Source organism: Calliphora vicina, chromosome 5, assembly GCF_958450345.1.
Source record: "Calliphora vicina chromosome 5, idCalVici1.1, whole genome shotgun sequence".
In the NCBI taxonomy this organism is placed as follows: domain Eukaryota; kingdom Metazoa; phylum Arthropoda; class Insecta; order Diptera; family Calliphoridae; genus Calliphora; species Calliphora vicina.
Genome location: NC_088784.1, coordinates 53977696 through 54002646, shown reverse-complemented (window position 1 = coordinate 54002646; position 24951 = coordinate 53977696). Strand labels below are relative to the sequence as shown.

The following is a 24951-nucleotide window of genomic DNA, read 5'->3' as shown; positions in this document are numbered from 1 at the left end:
TATTTTTCATATAATTTGTATAGTGTTACCCGGTTACCCTGTCACCCTGTTAAGGGTGTAAAATATAAAGTGATTTACCACTCCTTCCCAACTCGAGAAACAAAAGTTGTGAATTCTCAAAAAGTTTCAAGCACCTAGGGATTCTGAAAATTGCTTAGAAAATTGCAATTAAATTACAAAAAGTCACCCGTGTACCCTGTCACACACATAAGGGTTAAAGTATACAGATCGACTCAGAATCACGATGTCCGCACGTTCGTTCAAATTCCTCTACAAATAAGTTTTATATAGAAAGAATGACATTTCGTGCGGACGGATTTATTACTGGTCATAGCTCCAATATAAGGTCCACTTTCGAAAATAAGTTAAACGAGCATAAACTTCTTAAAAATGTTGGTGTCCAAATAAAATTGAACAGAAATATGATTCTTATAGAAAAAAATCATGCGACCTAATTTCATGGCGATCGGTCCATAATTGGGCATAGCTCCCATATAAGGCACACTAACGAAAATCACCCACGAAAAGAATACATTACTCAGTGAGGGTATTATATAGTCGGGCTTGACCGACAATACTTTCTTAATTGTTTTTTGTATCCGCTGTATATATTTTTTTATAAAATAACGAACACATTTAACATATTTTATAAGTGTGTATAGAATGTGATGTTTGTATTTAAGACGATTTCTATAAATTATTTATTTCAAATTCAATTTAACGTCATCATATGGATTATACTCTTGTTAATATTTTATGGTTTGTTTTTATAAATCAAGCAGTTTTATTAAATGTTTTAATGTAATGATAAGTTTATTAATTTAATTGATGTCAACAATTTACGCACAGTTTCCCAAGACCAAAGCTATACATTAATGTTTGTCATTTTGTTTGTGACGTATGGTAGAAGGGTGCCATCCGCCACATTTTTTTGATACGCTCGCTTTAAATTCAGAAAAGATATTCTTAAATTTGTTCTTGCTTTAAATACTAAGATATGCAGGCTATAATAATATAACATATTTCAACCATGCATAACTCTTCTTATTATACATTTTTTTTTTAAACATCGGATCAAAATGTTGATTTGTTTGCGACGTATTCACATTTTTTTGTTTGGTTTATCTACATAAACACTTTTTTTGAAGGCAAAATGGTTTATCTATAAGAACGTAACTATTTTAAAACGAATTCAACTTTTCTGATGAATATTAATACGCAGATTTGAAATATGTTTTCAAAATGTTTCTATCTTCACACAGTTTAACGGAAAAAATTTTTGATAATAGGGATGGGAGTTTATTACTTTAGCCTAAAATATTATAAGTTAACATAGTGTACATATAGTATGTAAATACATATGGCAACATTTTTGTCCTCAAATTTCATCTTAAGACACACTGCCCAAAGGGTGATTTGCCTATAGGTTTTTATTCCGATGGTTGCGGCTACCAAAATAGGAACCATTTTCTCGCAAATGCCATGTCTAATTACTCAATAGAAAACAAACAAAAAAAAATTATTGAGCAAAAATATCTGGAAAGGGACACACTCAAATGGAATGTGACAGTGCACATGCAAAAATTTAAAAAAAGTTGAAGGACCAATCCATATATTCCTCATGATTATATCAATATAACGAAAGAGGCGCGTAAAATTGTAATATTTGGTGACAAAGAAATAAGCAAACCGTTTGATACCGAATACTTAGAATACAATTTTTTCAAAAACGTCAACAATGACAATATTATACGCTTTTCCAGTATTCGTCCTGGACGATCTATGATCTAATGGCACAACTGTTTCAAAACTAAAATCACTTTTATATTTACCGAATGTTAGTGTAAAATAAAAAGTCAGTTTTAATGATGAGTACACAAATCTTCCAGTAGGATTGAAAAAATATCCAGGATATATCGATCCATAATCACTTCACCAAGAATATCTTCCAATATCCACCAGTAAATAGAAACATCTACAGGAATTGAAATCTGTGATAACTAATGAATATCATTCTGTCTATGATAATCTTCATTTAAAACAAATGTAATTTATTGATTAAATATTAATAAAAATCCTAACACTAACCACACAGATAATTATTTGGACCTTAAGTAAGTTATTCTTCTATTTTTCTTAATCCTACAATTATTTAAAAGTGAAAAACAACAGTATTTAAACTTGAAATTTTTTCAAACAAAATGGTTTTTCTACTCATTTTAATATTAACATCGAAAATTTTCTAAGACAAAATGGTTTATCTACCGTTAAAAAGCGAATAACGGGTTTTATTTTATAATTTATATTTTAGGGAATTATTAGAAGCCTAATGAGTCCCAGGAGGACTCATGCCCCTAATAACCTACATTATTTGCGGAATATTTGACTTATTTGAGTATGTATAGTTAATTTTTATTAAGACATATTCGGATGCCCAAATGATATGCTAGCTATGTTCTTTTACAAATTCAAAATTTGAGTTAATTAGAAGACAACACTCTAATAAATTTTCATGTAAATTTCCTACATTAATAGTAGGAAACTTTTCTCCTTCTATAATTAGGGTAAAAATACATGTGTGTGTAAATTCAAATATTTTTTTTATAATAAATGATTTTTGTTTTTTTTTTTAGAAATAAAATTTTGACAATTTGTATATTAAACGTTTGAATTACTTTACACACTTTATGTGTAAAACTTCAATTTATGCACAATATATGTAATTTTAAATATAAAATGCTTATTATATTATAAAAATTTAAAATAAAACATTTTGTTTGTATTTTTGCTGAAAAAAGTATGTAATTGATTTTGATAAACATATTGTGCTTAAATTTACGCATATTGTGTAAGTTTACATGAAAACTTACTTTATAGTAGTAGATTTACATGCATTTTTTAGAGTGAACATACAAAGAAAAATTAAAATAAACAAAGAAATAAAAGGGTGTAAATAATTCGATAAAGTCGATTTTATTATTATTATTAATGCGTTTTATTAATCATCATTACTGTCATGTTTAAAATTTAAAAAAATACAACAATTGTATTATGATTAAAAAATATTGCGACTAGACGATCTTTTAATTACACTCGTAATCGTAGTAACAATTAATGTTTTAACTACATATGTATAAAATAATACATTAAAGTATAATTGTACGTCATCAAACGACATCTGCTTGCACAAGTGTTGATTTGCAGTACAATTTAAAGAACTTTCGATTAAGCCAAGTTTTAAAGTATGCACAAATTTAACAAATTCAATTGCATCACTACAAGTATTTAGTTGAGAGATATATTTATTCATTCATTCATTCAATCATAGAGATCAACAACATTTCTTTCCTACATTTTGAAAATGTCAACTTAAAGAAAATACAAACATACTCGTATGTAGATATGTACTCAAAAAGCGTGCGGCATGAATAATTGCAATTTGTTTTTTTTTTATATTAATGTATAAACTAAATAATTTTAAATTCATTGAAAATCAAAAGACAACCTGATTAAAGATAGTTATTAACAAAATACAAATTATAAAAACATTTTAAGAACATTTTTTTTATACAAAATAATTTTATACACTTGTGCAAATAAATATTAAAAACTTCACTGAAGGCTACACAAGCCTTAAATTAAAATATCAATCGACTTTGCTAATATGTATATTAGGGTTTTACCTTCTGAAGTATAAAGAATTGGAGGCACTGTTGTCAAACTCAACAACAGCTTGCAAAATCATTGGGAGCTACTCTATCAGCTATTTCAAAACGTCTGCGAGCAGCAGCATTCATCCAAAAGCTACCATAGGAATTGAAGCTAAAGGACATTTAAAGACAATTTTGTATGTCTGAAATGCTGCTTTAAAGCTATGAAAGAAAATCACTTTTGCATCGAATAAAAAATCAATTCGATAATCAGAAGCATAAGAAACCTGGCCAACCAGCCGAATCGACACCAAAGCCAAATATCCATGGCGCTAAGGTAATGCCTTTGGTGTAATGTATTTGGTGGAATCAGACCATCACAGGGAATCTGAACCAAACACAATTGATTGATTTGAAGCGAGCATTGGTCAATCTGTAACATTTGAATGGATGAGGATTTTTGTAAGATTTTTTATACCCTACACCACCATAGTGGTGACTTAGAATCACTTTCTGAGTCGATTAAACGATGTCCGTCCGGCTGGCTGGCTGACTGTCCATGTAAACCTTGGTCGCAATTTTGAAGATATTTCGATCAAATTCATAGCAAGCCTATTGAAACTGGCTGAAATAATAAATTTCAAATCTGCTAACAATATATACAAAACTCTTTACAAATATAGAATATGGACAAGATAACATTTCCAAACAATTAATTATTGCTTGACATCTTAACTTTACGATACAAGTTGCTTTATGGTTAATTTCAATCATTTGCAAAAATCATTTATGAGATGCATACACCTTATATAGTCCACTGTGCAACGCTCGGCCACATTATCCATTACCTGTTAAAAACTATTAGAATGAAGTGGTTGGGAAGTTTTGCCTCACCCGCCTTATAATGCAGACCTTGCCCTGTCCGAATACTATTTGTTTCGATCGATGCAGAACGCTCTCTCTGGTATACGCTTCACCTTATAACAGTGTAATCGAAATTGGCTTGATTCCTTCTTGGCCTCAAAAGATGAGCAGTTCTTATGGATCGGAATCCATATGTTATATGTAAAGCCTAGTACACTGTTCATATTTGCGAAAAATTATTGTTTTTTCATGCGAAAATTGTTATATGCAACAAATGATCAGCTATTGGTTTTGTCATTTCGTAGCTGAAAAATAAGGTTGCCAGATCTTTTCACATGCTTTTCACAAAAATAACAGAGTACTTCACACGAAAGACGGGAAAACGCCATATATTTTGAATAAATTTACATTGTACAAATGTTTCAAAATAAAAGCTAAAAAAATCCCTCGTTTTTAAGACAAGTTAAAAATGTGCAAGATCTAGCACTAATTAATTAAATTGCTCACAACTTATGTATATATGTATGTATTTAAAGTGCTTTTGTTTGAATATTTTTCAAAATACTAGTATGTTAACTATTTCCTACATTTCGTGTTCAAGTGGTCTGAGACACATTAATGGCCTGTAAAACTTTTAATAACATTAAATATATTTTGTATCTCGTTAGAACGATTACGTAGGCATTACCATACTAATACATTAAAATCCAAAGACAATTATTTAATGCAAAAATGTTAGCAAAAACTGAAAAAAAAAATAATTGTTTCCCTTGTAAATGCATCTCCAAACTTCAGATCCGTTCATCATAATATTTTTCAGAACGTATTTCTGCATACAATATTGGAGCTCTCTAATGTATACACTTATTGAAGGCGCGGATCCAGGAGGAGAAAAAATTATATTTCCCTCACAAAACCGAAAAGTTTTAATATGAAAAATGAAAATTTGTAAAATAAATTTTAATTTATCAACCTCCCCCTTCTCAAGTGGTTGACCTGGATCCGCGCCTGACTTATTGTCATAATATTTATTTATATGGATGGTATTATGTTGAGTTGTATCTTCTTTAAATATTATTTATTTATTTCTGTATGTACATATGTATATATTATTATTAATATTGTGTATCCCACAACTCTTTGAAGAATCATAAACAAGAATTATGAAGACAGCGCAAGCAGAAAAATGCGATAAGCGATAAAGAGAAGAAGAAAAATATTAAACAGAATTTGTACATTTAAATGCGGACTTTTACATCACGACATTGGCATGAACTCGTACTCGTAGTTTAGTAACCACCACGACCACCGCCACCACTATGCCAATGTCCAAACCAAGTTTATTTTTTTCTTTTTAACTTTTTTTTTGTGGAATTTTATTTATTTTTTGCTCTCCAACAACAGCCAACTAACGACATCTCAGAAAACCAAGTAAACACTCTACAAATCGTTGCTAACAATACTGAGAGATTTACTCATTTTAGTTGTTAGCTGCTCAACTCCAATAAGCCCGGCTCAAAGCGAGAAAACTTAAATCACAATTTCATTGCAGAGCATGAAATGAAAACAAGCTTAAAAATGTTGCCAGAGCAAAAAAAAAACAACAAATACAAAAAGCCAGTTAAACTCTTCTATAAAGTTTCAAAAACAATTCAGTTGTCTGCGAAACGGTAAAGAAATCGGACGTGTAAAACGGAAAAAACGTTTAAATATTTAAAAAAAAAAAAAATAAATAAAATAATAATAATTCTAAAACACAAAACAATTTGAGAAAACAATAGAAAATAAATATAACAATTTTTTTGTGTTGATTAAGAAGAGCAATCAAATTCAAACTAAAGTAAAATAATATTTTATAATCTTTTCATATGAAATTAATAAAAATAATTAAGAATAATAGAAAAAAAAACAATTGTGAAAACTGAGTTTTTTCCTTTAAAATTGCACGGAAATTCGCTTGACTGTGCTTTTTGTTTTTGTATTCGTTTTTACGGTTACTAAACTATTTCCGTTGATTGAATAGTTTGAAAAAAAAAAAAGTTAAATAAATTAAAACAAAAAAACATAATAAATGAAAAATCAAATACATTTACACGCATATTAACACATAGATTTACTCACTTATACAAAAACACACACACAAACAGATACACAGATAAATACAAACATACATAAATATAAACCACTCACACATTGACTATTTTGTGAATTAATGAATTGTTGTTACTGTTGGATTTTGCCATTTTTTGTTTATTGTTGTTGTTGTTGGTTTTCTTCTTTTATAAACGCGATCACGAACGAATCTCTATAAATACGTTTGTTTTAAGTTTTTGTCATAATTTTGTTGCTGTTTTACAATTGTTACAATTGTTGTTGACTGCACCAGAAAGCTTTAAAGAATAAATTCATTGTTTGAAATGTTTAATTTGTAATTAATTCTTATTCTTAGTTATTCAGTCATTATTTTTTTAGTTATAAAGTTCATTGCCAGTTATTATGATTTCACTTTTAAGAAATTCCTATTGATGAAGTAAGTTTGTTTGTTTATCGATCGAAATGCAGAAATATTCATCCGCCATGGTGTTCTAATTCAAATTTATGTTTTGAATTTTGACACAATATTGAAATGATTACAATGTTGCCATAAAACAGTCAATATAAATTTAAAATATCGGATTAACAAATTAACGGCATCTAAATTATACAATGGTAACTAACATTGGAATAATGTTTTATGAATAAAAAAATACAAATTGAAAATTATAAAGACAAATTTCATGAAGTCTAGACTCGGTGTTTTTATTAGGTCTGTTTTGAAATGATATACGATCAGGCCTGTCACAGAATTCCATACCGATCGAAAGTGGAATTAATTCCGTTTTTTTGCTTCTTCAGAAAAAGTAAAACGAAAATTTCTTTCGGAATGAAACTATTTTCAGCTTTCAAAGTGGAATTGATATTTCTATGTAATTATTTGTTTTTCTAAAATTTTTAATCAGTTTCTGTAGCAAAAACTGCAAATATGCTTTAATATAAAAAACGCTGTTCAAATTCAAATCAGAAATACAGAATTATTAAATATTTTTGGAATTAATAAATTACACGGAATCTGAAGAACCTAAAACGAAATCGATCGGAATTGAAACTATTCCGAACAAAATATGTGACAGGCCTGGATGTTAGTAACTTGGTATTTTCAATTTAATAGTATTGTAGTGGTACACAATATTTGAAAAGAGTCGATTTGTCAAATTCCTTAAGAAAGCTACATATATTCGGCTGTGCCTAATCTTATATACCCTTCACCAAATTATAATTCAAAATACAAATTTTAAATTTTGCCGATTTTAAATAGGAAACTTCTCGAAAGCATGTCTGACAGTATTATTGAAGATTTGGATCCCGAAGATATCTGGGGTCTTCAGAAAATTGATTTCAACAGACAGACAGACGGACATGGCTTAATCGACTCCGCTATCTATAAGGATCCACAATACATATATATACTTTATAGGGTCGGAAAATTATATTGTGCAATTACAAACGGAATGACAAACTTATTTATACCCTTCTCACGATGGTGAATTATAAAAACAAGATAATTATTCGCCCAATTATGAATAAAATATTGCCCGGGAGTTTTTTTCCCATTGAATTTACATATGAAAAATGGGAAAAGGGAGAAAACTCCCGTGGAATTTTTATTCATAATTGGGCTGTATATTGCTTTTAAATTTACCTTGACATTATTTTCTTTAAATATTTTCTAAGAAGATTAAAGAACATGAAGATATTTTCAAACAGGGACATATATTTCTTTGTTATAAGCAAAAATATTAAAACAAAAAGAATAAAATGGAAAGAATACCAAAAACGTAAATTCTAAAAATAAAGTTTAAAACTCAATGTTTGTTCTTCATGTGAGAGTTTTGTAATGATGCACATAGTGAGTAGTCAGTGTACTTTGTATCTGAAAGATCACTTTTGTTACTCATTTCGGTGTTATTAACAACATATAGAGATGTAAAGGCGCAGTAACGCCTCAATTGGAATCCTGATTGTTTGTGTGTTCCAAACTCTTCAAACAATATAATTTGTAGGATTAGAACTTCATTAAAATATATGTTGATTCTGCCGCAGAATCAACGTTGACCTGTACGATCTATAGTTGTGTAAAATTTGTACATTTTCGAAGACAAATGGAATGCACCTATTTAATACACTGACTTAACCGTCATTAATTTGCAAAGATTGATGGTAGTAAATGTACGGTTTTTGTCTTTTGTTTTGAGTTTTGTTTAAATATTTATTAGTGTTTTTGTTTTTAGTTTTGCATGGAAGTTTTGCCAAACGTAACGAACAAGTTTCTTCTTATAATTCTCTGAGTTAAAATATTGAATCAGATATTTTGTATCAGTGTTTTTCTTAACCACAAATACATACAATTTAAAACTGGCCTTTTTGTCATACTGATCGAACAAAAAACAATAACAGCAATAAAAGTGACTCAAGAAAACTGAAAATCAAGAAACAGATCTTAACTTGAAACTACAAAGAGCAACGAGTACATATATAAAGTACATATGTATAAATATATGTATATATGGATTTATATGTAGATAAATGTAAACAAATACCTTAACTGAAACATACAGACGATTTAGTAAACAAAACAACAAACTAGTAGATACACTCTCACATATTTGTATATCTACATACATATAGATCTTATGTATGAGCGAAACAAATAGAAAATACATACAACAATAATACAATAAATAAATACAAAGACAAATTGTTGGCTGTTGCTAAGGGCTTAAAGCCGTCGTCATACATATTTACTCTTACTGCAGTGAACAGTCAATCAGTCAGTCAGTCAGTCCGTCCGTCCGTCAGTCCGACAGTCAGTCATCATAATCTTAGCCAAGAAACAGACGGAAAACATACCCAAACATGGCTTAAACATATGTAATAAAATGCTAAAACGCGTGTCGTTAGCAATCTTCAGTTAACTCAACATCACTCCTGTAGTTGTAGTTGTAACTAATGTATTTCTTTCTGGCTGTCTGTTTTTTTGTTTTATTATTATGATTAAATATTACGAAAAAGAAAATATTAAATATTCAGGAATATGTTCAAAAAAAACAAACCAGCAATCAGCTGATCGACCAACACAAGTGTATTTTTAAAATAAGATTCAAAATCATTAATATATTTTGTCATTACAGTGACCAATAAAATCGAACGTACTCGTATTCGTATATTGAAATGTATGTGTTTATGATGTCAGAATAAAACATTGAGAAAACATTTTGTGTATGAGAGAAAATATTTGCAAATAAAATATTAATAAAATGTGTAAGAAAAACCTTTAAATGTGTTGCAGCAACAATTTGAAAATTAAAAAAAAATAATTCAAATAAAAGCATGTAATGAGAAAATTATTAACAAAACGTAAGAGAGAAAGATAAAAAACCAAAATATTAACAAAAATAAATAAAAAAAAATAAAACTATCAAATCAAGTGTGTGTTAAAATTTATGTTAAACAAATTAATACGTATCCAGTGTTGCAACAATGTATTTGGACGTCATTTATTCGTTGTGTTTCTTAATACAAATGCAGCAGCAGCTGCAGCAACATTGAACAGAGTAAAATAGCAAAACAAAACAAAATTAAGTTTTTACTTTCAACATTTTTTTTTTGCTGTTGTTTGTTTTGTGGCATTCCACCACTATTCATCATCATCATCATCGTCATACAATCCACAATTTTTCTAAAGAAACCAAGGTAAACTATTATTGAGTTTTTACTTTGTTTTATTTTATTCTTATTTATATATTTTTTTCTTTCTGAGGTTACATTTAAGGTCAAAATAATAAATACACCAACACCACCCACCTCTTTGGCATAGGTTCTTAAGAATTTTAAAATTTCAACTTAGATTTTTTTGGAATTTTTGCTTTGGCAAGCAAATGTTTCATTAATTTTACATATTTTTAATTTTCTCGAATACTGAAAGAAAAGATCCCCTCGTGCCTTTTTATGTGAATTTTAACATAAGAACTCTTAGAAAATATGTTTAGGTCAAGCAAGAATTGAAGAACTGATCTAGTTATACTTTGCTCCCGAAGCCAGTAATTTGCCGACCAAAAGCCGAAGCATTTATCTCTTCGGGTTGTATTCATTGTTTATTCTAAGCCAATACCTCATAATTAGCCGATTGAGAGCGAAATCTCATCGGATTTCATTCATAGTTGTTATTTCCGATAACCAATAACGTTAGGCAACCGAGATCCGAAGCATTGATCTCGTCCGATTGAATTCGTTAGCTATTCTTAGGTAATATGTCATAGTAATATGTAATAGAGCCGAATAATTTATCTCATCGGATTATTATCCCCAAGAACTAGTTAGTTATTCATAGTCAATAAACCATATTTAGCTGATTTATACCCGTAATTTCAACAAATAGATATCTGTCAGTGCTTATTTACTTATAGAGTAAAAATAGATTTTGAATTAAAATTAACGTCAAGTAACCCTTTAGGTAAATTTATCTGCTGTGCATTTTACACCGTAGATATCTATTTGTTGAAATTACGGGCATTAGCGTCGGATATTTTATCCCGTCGGACTGAAATCATCTCAGCCAACTAAACTTAGTTTGTCCATTGTGAAGTTAAATATTCACCTCTTTGGAATGTCTCTAGTCGTTTATAGTTTTACTAACTGTATCCTAGGCCAAATCCTCCATTAACGACCAAATCGTATTCCGAACAGAAATAATACAAGGTTAAAAGCTTTTTTAAACAACTACAACATTAAGCGGCTAAAATTTTCCGATAAAGCAATAGAGTCATGTGCAAATGAATCTCTTAGATTTTTATAAGAAAAACAAGTTCTTAACTTGTTTATAAAACAATACAATATTCTTTTAAGTCAATAATTCAGAAAATTGTTTTAATTTGTCGCAGGAGATGTTCATCCCTGTATGAGAATTATCAACGCTTTTAGCGATTGGATTTCGTAAACACAAATAAATATTTGTGTTAGTGTTGATTGGTGATTGGTAAGTGTATTTATTATTTTGTCCTGCAGTGTATTCCAATGATATTATCTTTAAGAACGACGAACGTATTTTACCAATGTTTCTGTTTTATTCTTTTATTTTATATGAAAACTAATGCAAAAATATAAAAAAAGCATTTATATTACACATATGTATGTATATCTATTTATGTACGTACATATACATATGTATATTTATGTTTACAAGTTTATTTACTCGTATGAAAAACTTCTATTGAAAATGAAATTTTTTTTATTATTAATATATTCATCTACAGGTATGTATGTACTCGTACATACGTAGGTACGTACGTACAAAGTATCTATTGTAATGGCGCATTCATACTTTTACACATACAAGTAAATATGTAAAGTTGCTAATATACACACACATCCATATGTTTATTAACATACGTATAGTTTATTTTATACTCGACACCTGAGATTGAGTCAATATTAATTTTATTGAACCGTTTGTAACACATAAATGGCCTAATACAGTGAGTGCGATTTTTCAAATCGGTGGAGAAGTTCTGCCCACCGGGAAAAGTTATATTGGTCAAAACCAAGCTATATAGTACCGGCGTTCCGCTGGGTCAGGTCTAGGAATCGATATACATACTTATATCGATTTGAAGTTAGTAAGTATTGTATAGTGGAAATTGTAATTTTCTCTTTTCATGCATTTTGACTAGAGTTTCGTGTTCGGTTTTAAGGCCTAAAACCGAAACCGACAATTATTCTTCGGTTTTTACTTTTAATCTATTTTTAAGTGGAAAAATTAAAAATTTAGAAATGAAAACCAAACTTTTTCATTCAAAGATTCAGCCAAGTATTTCCTGACAATTAAAATTCAAATGACTGCTTATTTATTTAATTTAAAAAAAATAAGAATGCAAAGTGTTTTTAACATTTTCAAATATCCAATAAAAGTACTGGATGACCCGGGGCGCTTCGCCATCCCAATTAGAAGAAAGAAATAGTAATTCTTTGTGAATTAATAATAATTCAGGATAACACGTCTCTAGTTTCAAGTTTATTGGTTCACTGTAATGTGGATTCTCGCTCATTCGAAACGTTTTATTAGAATTAAAAAAGTACCACATTTAGTATTCCCACTCAACATCATGAATGTCTAATTTCATATTTCTGGGCCCATTATTATTGAAAATGCAAAAGAAATGTACCACTAAAGCCACCTTTTGCGAATTCTAATTCATTCAGCATCATGTGTGTCTAATTTTTAGGTTTATTATCATAAAATATTCCAAGAGTACTATTACAATAAAGAAATAGTACTATTGCCAACTATTATGTACATACTGGTAAAATAATTTAATATAATAACAAGTACAATTAGATGATAAAGTACCAATTTTCCACAATTGAACCCCCGTCATGTTTGAAATCAAAGTAATTTCGATTTTGAAGAACGAAAAAGTACTCCATAGTTTGGTTTAGTTCTCCTTTTTTGGTATCAAAATACAATTGAGCACTCTATTCTTGATTATTTCTTATTGAGAAGCATATTATTCAACTTTAATGTATATAAGCTAACTAATTTAATACATTAAAAAAGCACAATTAAAAGAAAATGTACCAATTTTCTTTTGTCCTCTTGAATTTTAAATTTGTTAGATTTTCATATATTATCAACTGATTTAGTTTCTATAAGACTTTATATTTTATAAATTATCGCAAAACCGACCGAAACCGTTCGGTTTTCAATTTTTTAAAACCGAAATCGCGGTTTTGATATTCTTCGGTTTTTTGAAAACTCTAATTTTGACCATCTAAATGTCCGAATATCGCAAAGTTGTTAAGCTCAATTCTGGCTAAAACATAGTAAATAAAGGAAATCGGTTATTTTGGTTTTCCTTGAGTAGGACCCTTTAAAATCGGGTTTTCATCATTTTTTTTTTCGTAATTTATCTAACAAAATTCAATTATGTATAATCATCTTATACTATACCCAGTGAAATAATCATCTTATACTATAACCATTTTTATCATAACCATTTAAACATTTTTAAAAGTTTTTTAACAATATTATGGTTACTGTAATTATGTATATGATAGCGGTAACCATAATATGTTTATGTTTACCATTCACATGATTGTAGCAATCATATAATCATATATATCGCAACCATTTTTATGATGTATTATTCACCATATTGTGTTGTTCTGGGATTATGGTTATCATATTGTATTATTTATTTACTACATAACCCCTATATCAGACAAATATTTTATTGTCACATATTGATGGTGGGCATATAAGATTCGGCCAGCTTTGTATAAAAATCTAATATATTGCATTATATTTCCGAAGTAGGGTACATAAAAGTCGGTATCGACAAATTTTAAGTTCTAATCGTTTTTTTTATTTCGTTTTTGCATAAAGACAAAGTCTTTGTTTGTTGTTCGCAGTAGAGAGATCTTTTTTGTAAATTGTACAAGTTTAGTGTTTTTTCTTTTTTGTTTGTATTTTATATTTCTCTAACATTTTTTCAAGTTGTTGTTGGTTGTTTTTGATTATTTAAAACGGCTCTAAGATGTCGTTATCATTTAACCAAGATCGTAAATTTAAACTTTACACACAGAACTTTCTATTTTATTTTCCCATGTTTTGTCACTTTGTCTGTCTGTCTGTCTGTTTATCTGTCGGTTGCCGCCGTCATTATAGTACGGTGTTGATTTTTGTTTTTTTTTTCCTCAGATGTATCAATACGACTTGTGCGAGTATTTCGTGTTCGATGTTTGCTTTTTTTGTTTTTGTTTCCAACATTTTGCGGATTATACCGTTAGAATTTAAATTTATAATTTTAAATAAAAGCTGAAATTTGTGATTTAATTTTTGTTGTTTGAATACAAATTGTTTAATATCTGTAAGAAGTACATAAAGAAATGTATTCATTAGAACTATTTATTTCAAGTACTCATTTCTAGTTGTGTATTTATCTGACAATTATTCGAATAACGAATAAACAATAAAAGTATCACAAATACGTGTACAATGGTTTGGTTCTGTTAATGATGTAATGCCCACCTATAGTGGAAGGTTACAAAATCGTTTGTTTGCCATTTATAGGTGAGCAAAGAATTAAATCGAAAAATGGCGCAACTGAATACAGAGAAAGGCTTTAGTTTCAAAGAAAATTCTTTAGTATTTTATTTGTAACCAGTAACTGGAAATAATGTTTTCTAGTTATCCCAGGGTTACTGAATTTGTGCAATCAGCTGTAACACTTAGTGGCCAACCAACTAGCCAGCAATTGATTCAAATAAATTTTATATGAAAATCAAACTTTGTTTGAATATTTTTGAATTCTCACTAAATACACGTATTTAGTGAGAATTCAAAAATATTTATTTTTATTAAAGTAACGAACATTGAATTGAAGTAGAATAGAATAGAACATAATGAATATAGAAATAATTAACAACACTAACATGTACTCGTACATTGTACAATGTTGAAATGAGTATGATTTTCGTGTTTAAAATTTTCAACAGAATCAAACCATGAATGCGGTAATTATTTTGTATCTATCTTTCTATCTACTATATATGTATATATATTTACGTTTTTTGTTTTTTATTTGTTTTTATTTTTGGTTGTTATAAGGTCGACCGTTACGTTGTCGTCTCTTTTATACATTTTTATGTAACATTAACAAATGTGATAATGGACAAATAGTTCTTTTGACACAGTTTTATTTCCAGCAGTATTTTATTTGCGATTTAGTATTGAACAATTGATTTGAAATCATGAATGAATGAAAGAATTGTTTATTAACATACATTTTGTAAACAACTTTCTTCTTAAGTCCGTAATCATTCATAACTCCAGCATAAAATATAATTTTTAATATAAAATCTCATAAATGTCATTATATCATGACCCCAACTGACATCTAGCTGATCATTCAAAAAGGGAAAGTAGGCCAATATACATTCATATGTACTATGAAAATCCCCATAATCCCGCTATTCGAACCTTCACATCGCGCTTAAACAAACATTTATTTCATTTAGAATAATGAGTTTATTTTGCAATAAATTTATTTTTATAAAAAGGTAAAAGCCTTTTTATAAAAATAGAATAGAATTTTATTAAGTCAATTTTACTTAAAACGTTTTTTATTGTTAACAAGACTAATGAACTCTTTAATTGATTTTCTTTCGTTTAGTGTACATACGTACGTAGTGATCATTTCAATCGTACTCAAATTATAATAGTTTGTACTACACCGTGCTACAGTGATTTGTTCATATGACAAAATAGATTCATACATGAAAGTAGAGATCATCCATAACCATCAGTATCAGTAAAACAGATAGGATCAAAAATCCTTTTGAATTGACTTTAAAATTTCAAAAAATTATAAATAAATTTTTTATATTTAATAAATCAATTTAAAAATAATACCTAGCATCACAGCGAATTCAGTTATTCTTGATCGGGTCAAATGTCCTATTAAATGGACTTTAAAATTTCAAAAGATAAACAATTTTCAATAAATACATATGAAGGTTATCAAACAAAGGCTAAGAAAGTCAGCAGTCACACATACACACATCCTCAATGATTTATTTGATTTTTTAATATAATGAAAATCATGAAACTACCCATAGATTAAAATGTAAAAGTTTTGATTTGTTGCAGATTATGCCAAATATCGGGTTAGGTTCTGAAAATAAGGTTTAGGTCGGACTCTAAGGCTTTTCATTATTTTTAAAAAACAATATAATTTACTGGTGCATGGAAAAAAATATTAAAATTGTTACAGGGTGTCACATATTAGAAACAATTTCAAATGATATAAAATAATTATCTGCAAATTAAAAACAAACAAAAAAAAGTAATTAGTTTTGTATTATAGTTTTATCTGACTACAGTAAAAGAAAATCAAATTTAATTGCTTATATATTCACCCATTTATGGTAGATCCGCTTTATCAAAGCAAATAAAGCTGGGCATAAAATAAAAGTTCAATTTGTAATTAAAGCGGTTGAAAATTTGATAATAGATTTTAGCTAATGACTTAAAAAAATGTTATTACTTTCTTGTTTTTGTTACTTTTTTTAAAAAATTTTAATAGCAATTAAATTTATATGGGTCGTTGGTACTTTCTCCTTAAGCATAAATACTTATATACAAATTGACATCGTATTTTATTAGATATTATACATATATTTTAATAATATTTCAAACATATTTTTTATGCAATTTTGTGCATTTGAAATCGTATACATATATAATAATATAACAATAATATACATATGAACAATACATTCGGGTGGTCCAAATAGTAGGGGGCCGATAAAATGTACAAAAAAAGGCGATAAATTAAAAAAAATATGAAAGCGTCCTCTGGCAGCACTCACAAATAAAAACAGCCACATACACATTTGGCAAGAGATAATACAATTTTCTTTTGATTCGATACTTGAATATTTTGGAAAAATACCTAGCATTAAAAATCCGTTGCTTGAAATTCATTTTTAAGCTATGATTTCATCAACAAAGTTTCTTTGAATGACCCATAGAACAAGAATTACGATTTTATTTACATAAATCACTATCTTCGACATCAGCTTACTATTCGTTATATTCAAAAGTATAAAATACATTCACCCCTATCGGCAATAACATGTGAAATTTTGTTCCCATTTCCCTCGAAGGGAAAATTGCTATCGTGAAATTCCCATGAACTTTTCATTCGCAATAGTTAATTTTGTTCGTAACAGCTGTTTATTGTTTACAAAATTCCATCTAAAAATTTCAAAACAAGGGAAATTTTTTCACGTGAACGAAAAAAGGAAAAGGGAAAATATTTCATGTGAAATATTGATTCGCGATAGTGGTGATTATAATCGGTATTCGATATACTATAGTTTTTGATATGTCGTAGGCGAAATTTGCCATAAGCTATCGAAGAATCCATCCACCCACCCTAATGTACATATGCATAAACTCCGAATGGAAATCGTTTATAATTCTTACATCATGAATTCTGCACTTTTTGTTTGTTTCTAACTTTGGTTTAGTTATAAAATTACAAAAACTGTTGGAATTGCCTCGCTTTATTAAAGCAACTTAAATAATTATAATTATTGATGTTTGTACTTCTAACAGTTATTTTACATATATTTTTTTATAAAATTAAATTAATAAAAGCTTCTTCGTAATTAGAGTGTGAAATAATGTTTTTTTACACTTTGAATAATACAACTTAGACCTTATTAACGAAAAAATGCAGTTCACTAAAACTGAAGATACAAAAGAAGTTTAATGTTAGCATATGAAGAAAATGCTATAATAACGGACAGACGGACGGAAAGACGGTTACTCAAACATGGCAAAAGAAAAAAAATAATGTAACTCTTCATCATACATTAAATACATAATCTACATACATGTATGTACTTATTGTTAATTCTGCATATATTTTTTATATAAATTATATCTAGATACTTCTTGAAGGGTTGTTTTTTTAAATACATATGTTATGATAACCATAAATAATAAAGCCATTTGAAGCCTAAACCAAACATTCATGGAATTTTGTGAAATATACTTGTGCTTAATAGTTCGAATCAATGTCTGCTTATTTTAGATCATAGTTAGTTCTATACTGGACTAGTTTATTTAATTCAAATAATTGAATCGGTCAATTGAACAAGTTCGTTCATGAACTATTGTGAATAGTGTGTATTATAACCAATGTAAATTCTTGATTTTACAATTTATTTATTTTCGTTTTATATGTAATTTTTCTTTTAAAATTATCTAACTGATACTGTTTCCCCGATATAGATTGATAGAATGTAAATCTTATGAACTGGTTTCTTAACATGTAATTACCTAAGAAATACTTAGGTACATATATATTTGTACCCTTTATAATATTTCCAAATATGAAATAATGTTTGGTTAGGAAAAGAAAAGTTATTAAAGAACCCTCGCATACATTTATGGAAGAATAAAAATAATCAATAAATCTTAATATTGAATCAAAAAGAATAAAAAGTGCAAAACAAAACTTCACACAAAGGAATTTACCCTGCTCTGTTCTATTTTTTTAGTTTAAGTTGCTGATGTTTTCTTTATGTTGGTAAAAATTTGAGATCCATTGGCAATATGACAGAAAGTCTGACAGACAGAGTGCGTCTGTCAGTCGCACTGTCTGCGACAAGTGTGAGTCATAATCAGGAAATTTTATTTTTATTTCAATACAAAATATTTATTTTCTTTCGGCTACAAAGTTGCTTTTCTTTATGTTTTTGTTTCTTCTTTTATGGAACTACAAATTGGACACAGTCTACAAACAGGTGGCAATTTATTCGTTAAATTTGTGTAAAAGCTTCATTATGGAGCGAACAAGTGTATTTGTTGTTGTACATGCACGAATTCGCAAAATTTATAAATAAATTTGATTTTAGATCAACAACTGGAAATGAAAATGTTTACATCGCTACCCCGTTACACAATCGTTTGTCAGCTAGCTCATCACTTGAATTCATCGTTTAATGCAAATAACCAACATAACCATTTATCGTTATATAAATACATATATGTAATTAAAACAAAGTCCAAGTCAAAATGTTTAAAGTTTAAATAAATACGAGTACTATAGTATGTATACCTAACTGTATTATGTGCTAAAAAGTAGGTACGTAGCAAAACAAGGGAGTTGTGCATTTATTTGCATCAGGTGCACTGCATGAGCTTTAAAAACGGAACTTTTTGTAGGTATTTGAATTAAAAATTTCACATATTTCTATAGAAAATTACAAAACAAAAAATTCTATTCAAAATAACAAATAGCAATAATAAAGGTAAATTACTCACATACAAATACACAAGTACTTTTCAGAATTACACACTCAACTCGTTCGTTACATTATTCAAAATTACTTTGAGTCACGTAAAATTTGATTGTGTGCGGAAAATTACTATGTAGTAGTACATAGTATTTGGAAAACTATATAAAAATTATACAGACGTTAATACGAACATACACATTTCATTTAGCACAAAAAAAAACGTTATTTCAATTCAATAATTAATTGAAATTTTGTGGATTCGCAAAACAAATCCGAAAAAACTATTAGAAATAATATAATTTTTTCTGTATATGCCGAACGGCTGCTGACGAGTTCCCCTAATTAAAAATTGGATTCAAAACGTCCTAAAAATACACTAAAATACCGCAGAACTGCATCTCTAAATAAATATTTGGAAGAACACGAAGAGGTTCAACCAAGGTTACTGTTTTTATTTTTGGCTGTCCAATCCAGCCCTAACCGCGAAAATATCATATACACTTATAACTTTATAGGAGAAGCTATTTTTGTAACTGTTTGCTTGTTTTTATTCAGTGTAAACATACGGACGATGTGCATTTATGATATAATGGTTTTTTATATAAAAATGTAACAGTATTTCAAGAGATTATGTAAACGATCCTAAATTATGGATTTGCATTAAACAAATTAAAACCGAATATATATTGTTGGTTAAGATAATTTCGCTTGGGTTTGGACTTGTCACACTTGTAGTTAATCAATGATATCTATAATTTTATTAAACGATTTAAAAAGTCGGACTATGTTTAATCTGGAAACAATGCGTAATTCGTTTCGAAATAAAACTTTTATCAAAACCTCTATTAGTGCATATATGTTCTCTAAATAAAAATAGCTTTCAATTTGTATTCAGCTGTGGTAACCGAATTTATTGCTAATCGAATGATTCAGTCTTATTTACCGAATTTTTCTGTTGTGGTAAAAAAAATTATTTGGGTTCAAATCCATAGATTTCGTGTTTAAATCTAGTTCAAAATTTTTGAAACAAACTCATTTTGGGTTTAATTCAATCTAGGGCATTCTTAAATCAATTCGATTTTTGGATTAAATCAAGTATGAATTCGAGCTTAAATCAAGTTTAGAATTCTTGAAACAAGCTCATTTTAAGATTAATTCAATCTCGGCCGTACTTAGGGAGAGCTAAAATTAAGATTTTTGGGCTTGATGAATCCGTACTTGAATCAACTATTTCCGAAAATCCGTACTTACCCTACTATTGACACCGCTCCGGATTACTCAATTTGTTTTATGAGTGTATGGATATAATCGAATTAAACTGATAAATTACAATGAATCAGTTTTATCTGTGCAGAAATAATAATGTAACTAAGAAAACTTATAAAGATATTCTAGAAATTTCTCGGGCTTTTCTAAAAAAAATATTCTCTCTCAACATGTTTAACATTAAATGAAGAAACTTAAGTGCCACCTAACTCCGCAATACAGCTTGTTTCATTGAAATGGAATAAAACAAGCTGTGTCTGATGAATTATTGAAATGTACCAAAAAGATGGGGGATATATTGATGTATGTCGTAGACCCACAAAAGTATATTCTACATACAACAGTGTAACATTGTCATTTCTTAACTTTAACAGTTTACAATTCCTAGCAAAGTAATCCGATTTAAGAATAAACTAAGATTGGTTTTTTCTTGCGTTTTTCTAACTAAAACTTGGATTCATTGCTAAATATAACTGAATTTATCTCTTATATAAATAACTTAATATTTAAACTGTAATAAAGTTTTTTGGATTTTTGCCACCGTACGAGTGGTTGGTGTAGTCTATTCAGGATCCTAATAAAATTCTAAGGCATTCTAGCTAAATCCGTCCGTAAAGGCACTATAGATCTTAGGCGTGGATTTGTGGGGATGCAATTTTCTCAAAACATTCTTTGTTGATCACAGGTATTGAAATTGGGTAAAATTGGTTTAGTAGAATCAGAGTTATGGAACAAAATAAGAGACAACCTCTCCAACATCGTTTTCAAAGTAGTTATGCCCAAAATCCGCACTAAACTGTATCTTTTTGTGGATTCATTTCCACCTGGTGTACCTTGTTTGGGTTGGCATTGTCCTATTTTGATTGTTAACACAACCATTTATCAAAAAACATGGCCGCCATAGACTGTCAAAACTAACTAACGCCTTTATTGGAAAACCATTTATAGGTAGAAGTAGATATTTTTTAAAATTATTATTACGTATTATCGAAACAACAAGTTAAGATTATTTATGATGATATTACATGAAAGAATGGTGATAACAAGAGGAAGGAGTAGATGAACTGATGCTAAATCCCAAGAAAAGAATAAGTAGAAGACAGAAGACGTTCAAGATACGAGTACGAGCCAATACTTGGTTTAGGTTTACTGACCTTTCAACATTTGTACGTACGGATGGATACGTATTTGCACACGACTATGTAAGTGAGTGAGTGAGTGAATGAATGAGCGTGCGATGGTACATATGAATATGAATATATGTTTGTAATATTGTGCTGGTTCGACGAAAACAAAGACCTATTGTGCTAAAATATACATAAATACATATATATATATAAATACACAAGTAAAATACATAAATATATAAAAAGAAGTACATAGTATGTATGTATAACACTCCTAACAAGTTAATAGGGGCACTATAGCAGCAGCTTACATACACGTAGCACGTACGTACCATCATGCCACAAGTGATACCAACTGAATTTAAGCTGGTTTTCGAAAACTTTAACTTTAAAACAAAACAATGTGTGTTCAACAGAAGAAACCCAATAAGAAAAACAAAATAAACAAACAAAAAAAAAGAGTGAATCAAACTAAAACTATACTCAAACAGAGGAACAAAAAAAAAACACTTGTATCTAACAATGTAATGATGTGAAGATACTTTTTACATTTTATACTTGAACAGATCAGATAGATATACATACATACATACATATATGTTTAGTTAGTTGCACAAAAACACACACACTAGTGAGTGTCTGAATATTTGATAGTTGCACACATTCATGTACACTTTTCATCTATACATTGTAGCATGTGGCACGTTTGTTTGTGCGACCAGTATGTATTCATGATGATGCATGTGTACTGCAGATTCACCATTGGAAACCGGTTTAGTTTATAATGTGCCATATTTATTTATGTTGTTATTGTTGTATTATTTACTCTTTCAAATGGTTGGAATACTGGAAGGAAGGCAACCCATGCTTGCATCTACATATTTCCAACACACAATCACAAATACAATAATTGTTGAATAAAGTGTAACAAAATCATATGTAAGTAGAACAGGAACAGGTCTCCTTCCAATTCATTACAATCTGTTCAGACACCTTCTCTTGGACAAATGTCAATTATTTAAGCTTTTGATTAAAGGTGCTACCGAAATACATATTTATATTATGTAAATTTAAAATGTTATAAAATACATTGTTGCATGGACTTGCGCTTCTCCCAAAATTGATAACGTCATAAGTTGTCCGGTTGTTTATGTAATTTAAAAAAAATATAAAAAATTCTAAGGAGTGAATGAAGAAAATGTTGAGCGTTTTGTATGTTTCTATGTTCTTTACTTTACAAATTTGACTAGACCGTCAGTGACACATCTTTGAGGCAGTACAGACCATGAAAGAGGTGAACTCTTCTTGCATATAATAATAATTTCTGCTGTTGTTTTTGTTAAACAATGATAGCCCATTAAGTATATATGTATATCAGAAGTCTAATCGGGTTTCTACCAAGTGCCAAGAGAGTCCCGTGACATACTAATAACTTGACATAGAGTTATATATAAATGCAATATAGAAGACATTTCTACCATCATTTCTGATCATTTCTCGTTTGAAAAAAATAGTTTTTCAATAAGGATCATAACGTTATTAGCATAAAAGACCATCTTGCTACCTATCACACTGAAACAAAAACATTAGCGAAAACTTCACGGACTTCTCTCATGTAAACCAAACGTCCAATTATAAATCTATTTTGCTCAGCAGAAATTACCCGATGTGAGGATATTCCTGACATGGACATCAACCAGTCTTTCCAACCAACCAATGTTTTCAATGAAAACGATGACAGACTTATCTATAGTCAAATGCGGTATTGTGGTTTATCTTTACAACTTTTTAAATAAAAACCACTGTGAGCTCTATCCATACTCTCAGAATGTACCCTGATTCCAGACAACACCTAAAATTCGAATATAAATGATCATGTTCATGTAAAGAAGTGGTCCCCTGTTATCAAAATAGAAAAACATTTACATATGTTTTTAACAACAAATCTAACGTTATTCTACAATGAATTGCAAGTCATTATGTTTAGTTTTAAAAAGTGTGATACAATGGAAAAAGAATCTAGAGATAAAATTGTTCACAAATAACTAGAAAATCTTAAAATCTGATTTTCGGCAGATATCAGGTCAAAAATTTTACGTCTCGGCAACTCGAGGTTGTATGACCTTTAAATATGAATACGCAAAATTGAACAAAAATATTAATTTGGCAAGCAATCCGCAGCTGCGGTTTGAAGAGTCAAGCTTTTCAGAAATGTTTAACAAATTACATCAGAATTATATATAAAAAGAGAGTTTGGAAAAGCGATTGCTGTCATTTATAAGACATCACAAAGTTTTTGTCCAGTTGTCATTACTCAATGACAAGTTGTCATTACTCAAATACAACAATGAAGTGGTATAATGAGAATAATATTGATGTTATACCAAAATACATAAATCAATTAAACAAATTGCCTAAATCTTCTTTCAATCGAGATATGTATATTGGACAATTGTTAAACGTAAATTCAAAAAAAGAGTGCAGGTACAGTAAATAATCAGAATTTGATGAGAGCAAAGTGGAATAAATAAGCTGGAATAACGGTGGAAGTGGGAAGAACAGTTGTTCAGCTATTAATGGGAGGCATAAAATGAAAAGCCAGAAATTTATTCGAAATAAAGACACATAAACCTACAGTTATATTTTTTTAATGCTTAATAAATTACCTTTAATTTCATGTAAAAAATGTTAACATACGTTGTTTCATTTAAAAGTTAAGCTCGCTTTAATCCCTACCGATTTTAAGTGGCCACTTCTTTAAAAGATTACAATAGCCTTCTTTAAAAAAACGTATCGTCCCTATTAGTTTTACCAACATTGTATTTTGTATTTTCAGTGAAAGTTATACTAACGGACAGCTACGCCAGCCGGGCAGCTTCCATAGACGGAGATTTTTAGAACAAATTAATCTTCGTTAAGCGGACGCTACCTTGGCTCTTCGAAATTATATTTCTTTAAAAAGAAAAACTTTCAGTGCGTGATCTTGCAAAAAGTTAATTTTATAAAAAAAAATCGGATGTTTATTTTCATTACACATTCTGCTGATATATTAAAGATATACCAGCCATTGGGCCGGACAAAACTGTTCCGACGGTCGTTGTCCAGTTACGGAAACTTTCACTATACTCCCATTGAGC

At 29.1% G+C, this 24951-nt stretch overlaps 1 protein-coding gene across 3 annotated transcripts in view; it reads left to right on the top strand.

The window, feature by feature from the left end:
• The first annotated feature begins 6179 nt into the window (after positions 1 to 6179).
• The window catches only part of Src42A (Tyrosine-protein kinase Src42A), a 78036-nt gene continuing 59264 nt past the window's right edge, over positions 6180 to 24951 (top strand). The window contains exons 1-2 of one of the 3 annotated variants that reach the window (XM_065512477.1): positions 6180 to 6354; positions 9743 to 10304. The gene's annotated coding sequence lies outside the window, so the exon portion shown is untranslated. Of the gene's footprint in view, positions 6355 to 9691; positions 10305 to 24951 lie in introns of those variants that run through there. The other 2 variants (XM_065512475.1, XM_065512476.1) reach the window with 2 other exon arrangements.